Source organism: Dasypus novemcinctus, chromosome 13 (assembly GCF_030445035.2).
Source record: "Dasypus novemcinctus isolate mDasNov1 chromosome 13, mDasNov1.1.hap2, whole genome shotgun sequence".
Classification (NCBI taxonomy): Eukaryota; Metazoa; Chordata; class Mammalia; order Cingulata; family Dasypodidae; genus Dasypus; species Dasypus novemcinctus.
This window is the reverse complement of record NC_080685.1, coordinates 13,690,078-13,699,348: the sequence shown is the minus strand read 5'-3', so window position 1 is coordinate 13,699,348 and position 9,271 is coordinate 13,690,078.

Here is a 9,271-nt window from a genome sequence, read left to right as displayed (position 1 = left end):
ATTGCTCCATCGTTTAGAGCCTATATAAGGCATTTTCATTTCAGATGTTTTCTTTTTAAATTTTCATTATTATTTCTTCATCTGTTCATCTGCTTTGGAGAGAGAATAAGCAATCCTTATTAACAGTGTGAATTTTGTACTATTGTAAATGCAAATTCCCTAGGAACACCTTATCCAAGCTCTGTGTTCCTGTTTAAAATATTATTTTCCCTTGATCTGCATTCTTGTTTCATACTGCCTTGCATTATGAAATGTTAAGTATTTGAGAGCAAAATAATTATTTTATTGTTGTATTGGTATACTTTTACAACTGTCATTAACAACATAATTCAACCGCTCTTCTCTCACTGGACATTCAAGTACCACCACATTTCACTTAAAAATTTCCTTTTCATACTTCAGGTAAAATGATCATCTTTGCACATTTAAAATGAATTTCTTTTGGATTATCTTCTTATATCCAAAACTGAGATACATAATTTTCAATCCCAAACTCTATCAAAAAACTACCATAGCATTGTTAATTTATTAGATTTCTGGGGATTAGAGGGCAAGTCTTTGCAGTAATTGAAATAGAACATTTCTGAGAAAAACTCAGTACCAAGGGAAGTAGCCTGTAAAGTCATCAGCCACCCCCACCCCTAAAAATATATAAATAAATAAGTAGTCCTGAAATTGGGAGAGCTTTCAATGAAATACTGAGTGATAGGCATTTTGAAAATGTTGTTTTTAATGCTCACAAGAGAAAAGTTAATTACTTCTGTTAACTTAGGAGAAATTATTTTCCACAAGATGCAACTTAAACCTTCCCTTCTGTTTCCACGGAATTAAATCTATCTCTAGCTAACGGTGCCAAGCGTAACCTGCTGATGAGTTTTCTCCACTGAAACTGCCTTCCCTGTGTTCCATGGGTTCTGAGATTGTTTGCGCGTAGGTCCCCTGCACAATCGTTTGGCTTTGGTGCCCTCTACCTACATTGTCCATGAACTGCCACCTCCTTACTCTCTGACATCACCTCCTTCCTCCATCACGCCCTAGAGAAAATGATTGGATAAAACAAGACTATTTGCATGTTAATAGTCTCAAATCACTCATATATGCTAATCACAACTTATTTTGCAAAAGTGGAAGAAAACCAGTCATTACTTTCGTATTTATTTGAACTTTTCAAAGTCTGGAAAATGAGATGAAGGAAAAAATTTTAAGCGACTAAATCTTTCTCAGCTCAATCTATGAAATACTGGAAGAGAGCAGATCAAGATAGATTTCCTTAAGCAAGCCCCTATGTGAAAATCATTCCTATATTCACTACTTTAAAAATTTTAAATTAAATAAGATATATGTAACTAAATCACCCATCTATAAAATTAGGATATTATAGACAAAGCAAAAGTTCAAATTTGATGAAGTTCAAGTTTTCCATTGTTTCTCGTTCAGGTATATCTTTGGAGTTGTAGCTAAGAAATCTTTGCCTAACCCACAGTCATAGAAATGTTCTCTTATGTTTTCTTCTAGAAGTTTTATAGCTTTATAGTCCCTTTATGGACATATATTTTAATTTCTCTTCAGTGAATAAGAGTGGAATGGCCATGTGGTAGGTGGACATTTAATTTTTTAAGAAACTGCCAAGATAAATTATATGATTTTATATTGTTTGTTGAATTTTCAGCTATCACTGTTGGCTGTGTTATTTTGGTGTTTGCTTTAGAGCTGATTTTATACATCTTTAACATCTCAGTATATCTTTAAGTGATACTAGAATAATTCACTTTAAGAGCCTTAAAAGAACATACTTCCATTTTGGTCCTCCAGGCTTTAGAGCAATTGTTGTCATAAAACTTACCTCTACCTGTGGTGTAAATTCCATATACGTTGTTACTATTTTTGCTTTAAAAATCCATTTGCTTTTAAATATATTTAAATCATAAGAAAAATTCCTACATTTTTTCCATTTCTGGTGCTCTTCAATCCTTTGTACAGATCCAAATTTCCACCTGGATCATTTTCCTGCTGTGTGAAGGATTTCCTTTTACATTTCTTGTAGCGCAGGTCTGCTAGAAATGAATTCTTTCACTTTTTGTATCTCTGAAAAAGTCTTTATTTTGTCTTCACTTTTTTTGGGTAATTACTATTTTATTAGACTACTTTATATTGAAATGACAATGTGACAAAACAAATAGTGGATAGTTATACTTAAAAAATGCACTTTGTTTTCTGTACCACTAAATCTCCTTAGGAGCAAGAACTTCCTCATATATTGTTGTAGAATTTGAGAGAAGTTCAATTACTTGAGTATAGAGAGGCCAGGACTCAGGAATGATTTTGAGAAGGAAAAATGGTTTATTGATGGCCGGCTGAACTTGGGAACTTTCTGTTTGAATCCCAAGCCTCGAACAAGATTTTTTAGTCCCTTTTATACAGAGAGGACAGGCCAAATGGTTCTTTTGTTTCAGTTTTCAGTAGGCTTGAATTAGCATATATTTCTACATCTTAGTAAGCTTTTAGCATGGACCTCAGGCATTCGATAAGCTTTTAGCATATTTGCTTTGCATTTCCCCTGAATACTTAAAGTTTATAGACTTTGCATTGTTAAACTGTTTCCTGCTCACCAAGGGCAGGACTGCAACCTTTCATCATCCCACACCCACAAGTCACAGATAGTTTAGATTATCTCTGAAGAGACAAAGAGCCTGCCACCCATAGCCCACATTATTTTCCCCCTTTGCCAAAGTTTAACTTGCTAAGCTTAGGCATAATTATTGTTGGAGCTATGAGGTGGATGGCTGTTTGTTGTTTTGATTGATTATTTATCAATCTTTAGTGTAGCATCCAGGACTGTTTTTAAGAGTTTAGAAGATTTTATTCTGGACAGCAGAATCCTGGGGTGGGAGCCTCCTGCAGTTATTCTTTTTTTTTTTTTTTTAAAGATTTATTTATTTATTTAATTTCCCCCCCTCCCCTGGTTGTCTGTTCTTGGTGTCTATTTGCTGCGTCTTGTTTCTTTGTCCGCTTCTGTTGTCGTCAGCGGCATGGGAAGTGTGGGCAGCGCCATTCCTGGGCAGGCTGCTCTTTCTTTTCACGCTGGGTGGCTCTCCTCACAGGCACACTCCTTGCGCGTGGGGCTCCTCCACGCAGGGGACACCCTTGCGTGGCACAGCACTCCTTGCGCGCATCAGCGCTGCGCATGGCCAGCTCCACACGGGTCAAGGAGGCCCGGGGTTTGAACCGCAGACCTCCCATATGGTAGACGGACGCCCTAACCACTGGGCCAAAGTCCGTTTCCCCTCCTGCAGTTATTCTGCGGCCACCGGTGCTTACATGGATTTTCAGTCAGGTTTCAGATCCATCTATTAATTTTATTTTACCCTTGAAGAGTTTACACCTTTAATTTAAAAGGGGTGCTGAAGGGAGATGGATTTCTTTTCTGTAACTGCTTTCTGCTGGCCATGGGCTGTAGTCATTGCCTAATAAGGTGTAAAACTCTTAATTTATTTTAACTGGAGGAAGATGGGTCTGGCATTCTGTACGAAGTTGGATGAAGTTTTCATATGGTTAATAAGATGTTCACTTTGAAAGAAACAAACTTAATTAAAAATTTGGAATACCTGTTTTTAAAAGAGGACACATTGGATTACAGAGGTAGACAAGGTTAGGTGCCTATAAAGATGGCACTCTTTAAAAGCTGGTGGGAACAGCATATATATTCTTTTCTAAGTTATTCATCTTTAGAGAGAAATTGCAACAGACACTTAGCTTTGTCTGAAGACACATTCTAAGCTGTTTAATGATTGGCACTCATTTGCTCTGTTAGATGCTCTTGGTGAACTGGCACTCCTTGGGCAACTGGCTTCACTCAGGATTAGAACACTAAATTGGAAATTTTTTTAGTTTTCACTTGTGGGAGTGATCAGAACTACAGAATAAAGATTTTTTTACACCTTGGTTTTCATTGTACAATTTCTAGCAATTTTGACTTGTTCAATAGGTGACTCACTATCAGCAAGCAAGCCTCACTTTTGCTACACAGCAGAGTACAGCAGAATATAGAAGTTGACTGAGACTGGCTGAGACTGCCACCTTATTCTATAGACATGTTTATTAACTGTTTAGAAAATGATTTTACCAGGAATTTAACATGTCTAATATACTTCTGCACTTGATCCAAAATAGAAAAGATAACGTTATAATTATTAGGCATATATTTAGTACAGGATAAAAGTACAGCACTTAATATTAACTAATGTATTACTTAATGCATAAGGATTCGGAGTTGCAATTATTAGTTTTGAGTTTTAGGTTTGTAATACTTTACATGTTATTTCTCCATGAGAGCAGGCCATAATGCCAATTGTGTTTAGGTTTTACTTACAGTATCCTGGTATCATGGCTCTACTTAGCATGTTCTTTAACGCAGTGAGCAAGTCGCAGCATCCTTGATCTTAGAGAGATTTTCCAGTATTCTACTAGCCTGGTGCATAGTGCTCTCTGGCACTATGGAATAGTGCCAGTCTGGAGGCGATATCCATTGTACACTTGGCTGTACCGAGTCATTATTGGCTGCTGCAGGAGCTTGAAACTGCAACGTAGTTTCCATCGACTTCAGGAGCAGAACCAGAGGCTGATATAGCAAATATTTTTAATTGAGGGGTTAGTGACTAGCCTAGCCAATAACTTACATGGAGAGGCCACCTGTAATGTATTCAAGGCTTGGTTTGAATGCACAAGAGTTTGACAATGTTAAAGTTTATTCTTTGTTTTTATATATATTTTAAACAACTTAATGCAACACATATATTAAATGACTGTTCACTTACACAATTTTACTATGAAGATAACAGTAGGTACTTTAGTAATAGAAGAAAAATATTATTTTTCATTGTTAAAATGAAAACAGAAGATTTCCAATAGAATCAAGATAACTTTTTTATTACTATTTACTTAAATATGTACTTTGCGGTGGCCTTCAGACAGGTTTTATTATTATTAAGTTATTTCTGCTACCAATACTAATCTAAGTTTTAGTTAACAATGACTTTTAGAACTAGAATTATTTAAACATTTTCAGTTTGGCAGATGTTTTACAACCGCCTTATAATTGACTATAACCACATTGACTAGACACCTTATGTTTAAATAAACTTATTAAATTACAATTACTAAAGAAATTTACTCTATTTATTTAAGAAAGCATATTACAATCTTTTTTCTTTAGCCTAATTTCACCAATGTGAACTTACAATTTTCATTACTCTAAAGATTTTGTATATATAATGTTAATTTAGTTAATAAATTAACTATGGGAGATTACACTCAAGTTAAATAAAATTGAAACCATAATAGTTTATGCAAGGAATGTTCCCTTTTTCCCTTATAGGAAGCTAAAAACTTTTTTTTTTTAAGTTATGAAAATTATTAATTTAAAAGCATACTGACTACCAGGTTTTAAAACACATGCATACTGACTACCAGGTTTTAAAACACATTACACAATTACTTAATTTTTAAAATCATAACCTAGGAAAGATCTTTCCATAGTTTTTATGGACTTTCCTTTACTTACTGAGATTTGTTAATAGAGCCACTAATTACTTTTATTTTGTTGGAAAGAAATCTTCTGGAAGAAAATAAGGCTCACCAGATTGTGGAGAAGAAAAGAATTTATTCTCAATCTTGCAAGAAGGGGCGCAGAGCCAGATATGGCTGGTGCCCCGAATAAAGAAAAATGACACAATATATACCCCTAAGCCTAGCATAGCATGCAAGCTCTTCCTCTGTTTTTTTCATAGATTGGATACTTCAGAAGTTACATCTTATCTGAGATTTAACTTTGCCACATAAAAGTTTGTGATTTAACTGCTTCCTCTATCACATTTCAACTATTTTAGTTTTTACCTGCTCCCCTTTGTCAAATAAGGAATAGAATTTAGTGCTGAAATGGCACCGACTTAGTTCCTTCTTGGGCATCCTTTCACTGCCCATAGGACTGGCCTAAACTGGTTTCCTCCACTGCTGTTCAACCCAGGAGTGGGAGACTGAGGCAGCAGGCCACCAGGTTCCATTAACATTTTTCTTATGTGAAAATTAACCTAATCTTTGTCTTTTTACATTTTATGGCTGACAAAAGGTTTAAACTGGGAAATTACCAGGCAAACTGATTCTTAATTCCCTAGCCTAGTAGATAGGTTTAATTTGCTACACCTAGTCTTGCCTTTAAAGCTCTTGCAAAGAGGAGGCCTTTTCCCAATTGTTTCTATAATCAGATTTCTATGACTTTTTCATTCTGCTTAGTTTAATTTGGGCTTTAAGAATATTTATTTACATATATAACTGCATATTTAATTAACAATTTGAATAGAGCTTTTTTAAGAATTTTCATTTGTTAATTTGATATTATTATCCTGATGTATGAAGACATACACTGAGCAAATGGGCAGACACAAAGAGTTAGACACAGAAACAAAACTCATTGATATTATTTATAATTTGCATTATTTTATATACTGTTTAGCTTAATTTGGGGTTCCGAAATATATATTACTTATAACTGCATATTTAACCTCAACAATTTGAGCAAATAGGCAGACATGAATAGTTTGACACAACAACATAACTTTAGTTACTTTAAACTAATAATTCTTACAAAACAAGTGTGACTGCAAAATATTTCAAAGACTCTTGAAACTCTTCTTAATTTGCACTATGACTGTGCAGTTTATACTATGACTATGCAGTTTTACACGAATTTTCTTTCTTAATGGATTGTAACCAAAATGTTTTCAATGCTTTAGCACTACTTTTTTTGTTTCAGAACTTTATATTTTACTTTGAATTTAGCAGAATTTTGGATAAGCAACAAGATTAATTTCATATATATTTACTGAGGCTATTTGAAGCCTCAGGGAGACAGACTGCTTTCTCTCATGAATTGCTACTCTTAGGAACACTGACTGTCAAGGCAGGAGACTTCTCCCCCTCCACCCCCCTTTTTGATTTGGAGATAATAAAACTCCAGTGGCCATTTAACCTTATTCCATCAGGCAGCAATTTATTTAGTTTACACTTGAATTCATGAGAGAAAGGGTTACTAATACCAGGAGAGGAGACAGTGATGTCCCAGCTCTTCTCAATTATGAAATAACCATAGGCAAAGGCAAAGGGTGAGGTTAGGCTTGAAGTAACCATAAACAAAGGAAAGGTTAGTGTAGAATTTACACTTAAATAATAGTTTCAGGCTTAATTCACACAGCTATAATCTCAGTTATTGTCTTTCCACTGTTTTATAATATAAATGCATTTATAAATGATTTTAACTCTTAGTTATAGTTTTTATTAGTTTTTTAAAAACCTATTAATTTTATAACACCTTTAAATACCTTTCATTCGACTTATAACATATTAAATGAACTTAACCATTACTTTAATTTTTCCTTTAAAGTAAAAGATTAAATCTCTTGCAGTTAGTTTGAAATAAAAAGCTACTTTTCAGGATTTGATTTCTAGAACATAAATGTTCTTTTAAAAGAGGTAAGACTCTTCTTCAAACACTAGAGTAAATGATGAGGTTAAAGCACAAGAAGCTATTGATAAAAGATTTTCTTTGTATATTGATCTTACTCAATTTTAATCATAAAAATTTTCTTTCCACAAACCTACACTTTCAGTATTCATTCAGGTTTTTTTCCACACTCTACTCTTTCTAATAATTAATTATTTTATCTTAGGATAAAATCATTTTTTGTTTCCTTAACAATAAAAACACACTCCATATATCCCACATACTAAGTTACCAGGCAAACTTCTTACAACATATAATTGCCATTAATACTAAACAAGCTTGTTAAAATAATGAACTTTTCTTCACTTTAAATACCAAAAACAGTTTTTTTGGAAGCAAGTTGGCAGGGGAGACTGGCTGCCGAATAAGTTTGTTATAAAATTGCCTTTTATTATTATTAATTCAGTTTTTGTTAAATAATGACTTTCTGCAATTAGCCATTTAAATACCTTAATTTAAACAATGCTTTGTAAAACTTTTATAATTATTTATACCCTTAAGACAAATTTTACCTTCACAGAACACATTCTCTTACTTAAAGTTACTACAATACCTTCTAAGAACCTGGGCAGAATGCAAAGGTATTTTGGCTTTGACACCCTAGGGAGGGAACCTTACTGCATTTATTCTGATTCTGCTTTTTACCCCCTTCACGGACAACAGGAATGCAGCTTATGAATAGAAGGTGTGGACTCACTGGAAAGGGTCAAGCCGCTCCCCCCTTTCCAGCTTTCAGGCCAAAATGGGCAGACAGAACCTACTCAAATTCAGCAAGTCTCCAGGGGAACCAGCCACCCTGACTGGGGCAGCCCCAACAAACCTGGATGCATGGCGTGGACACAGATGGCCTCCAAGCCCCGGCAAAGGGCCAGACCAGAGACAGACAGCAGAGCATGCACAAACATCTAGACTCCACAAACATCCAGACTCCTCAGTTTTGCCCCATAATCATTTCACTCCCTTGCCAATGGCAAGGGAGGGCTCCAGCTCAGCTGTAATTCTACTTTACATAAGGACACAACTCCAACACTAGCATTGAGCTGACACAGACAGAAGCACAAAGGTCACTAATCTGACCCACAAGTTTATATATATTTTCACTATGGCTGCCCCCACAGCCATCACAAACCTCAGAACACTTAACATTTGGTATAAAGCGAATTCATTCACAATTTAGCACCATAACAAAAGATTTCAGTAGACTTTTTCCACTGTTTAACTTTACACCCAGACCAAGCTCCACCAGAAAAGCCAATCCATTTTCCTGTAACCAAGTTTTTTTTTTTTTTTAATCTAGACTAATTTCCAGGACATTAGGACTTGAACCTATAAACAACCCTTTTTACTAAAATCAAGACTCCACACCTTTAGTGGATATAAGACTAGTACTAGATTTTAACATGCAGTTAGACAAACCCAAAACACCAGGACTTTTTCCCGGTTTTTTTCCAGGACATTAGGACTCGAACCTATAAACTACCCTTCCTATTAAAATCAAGACTCCACTCCTTTAGTGGATATAAGACTAGTACCAGATTCTAACATGCAGTTAGACAAACCCAAAACACCAGGGCTTTTTCCCAGTTTTTCTCCTTTTCCCAAGCCTAGAGAGAACGGCTTTCCCCCAATTTTATGGGGCTACTAGGGTTCTCTTGGGAGGTGATCAGCCTCCCCTTCCTAGCAATTAAAGCTAGGGCCTTCCAGACTGAGCTCACC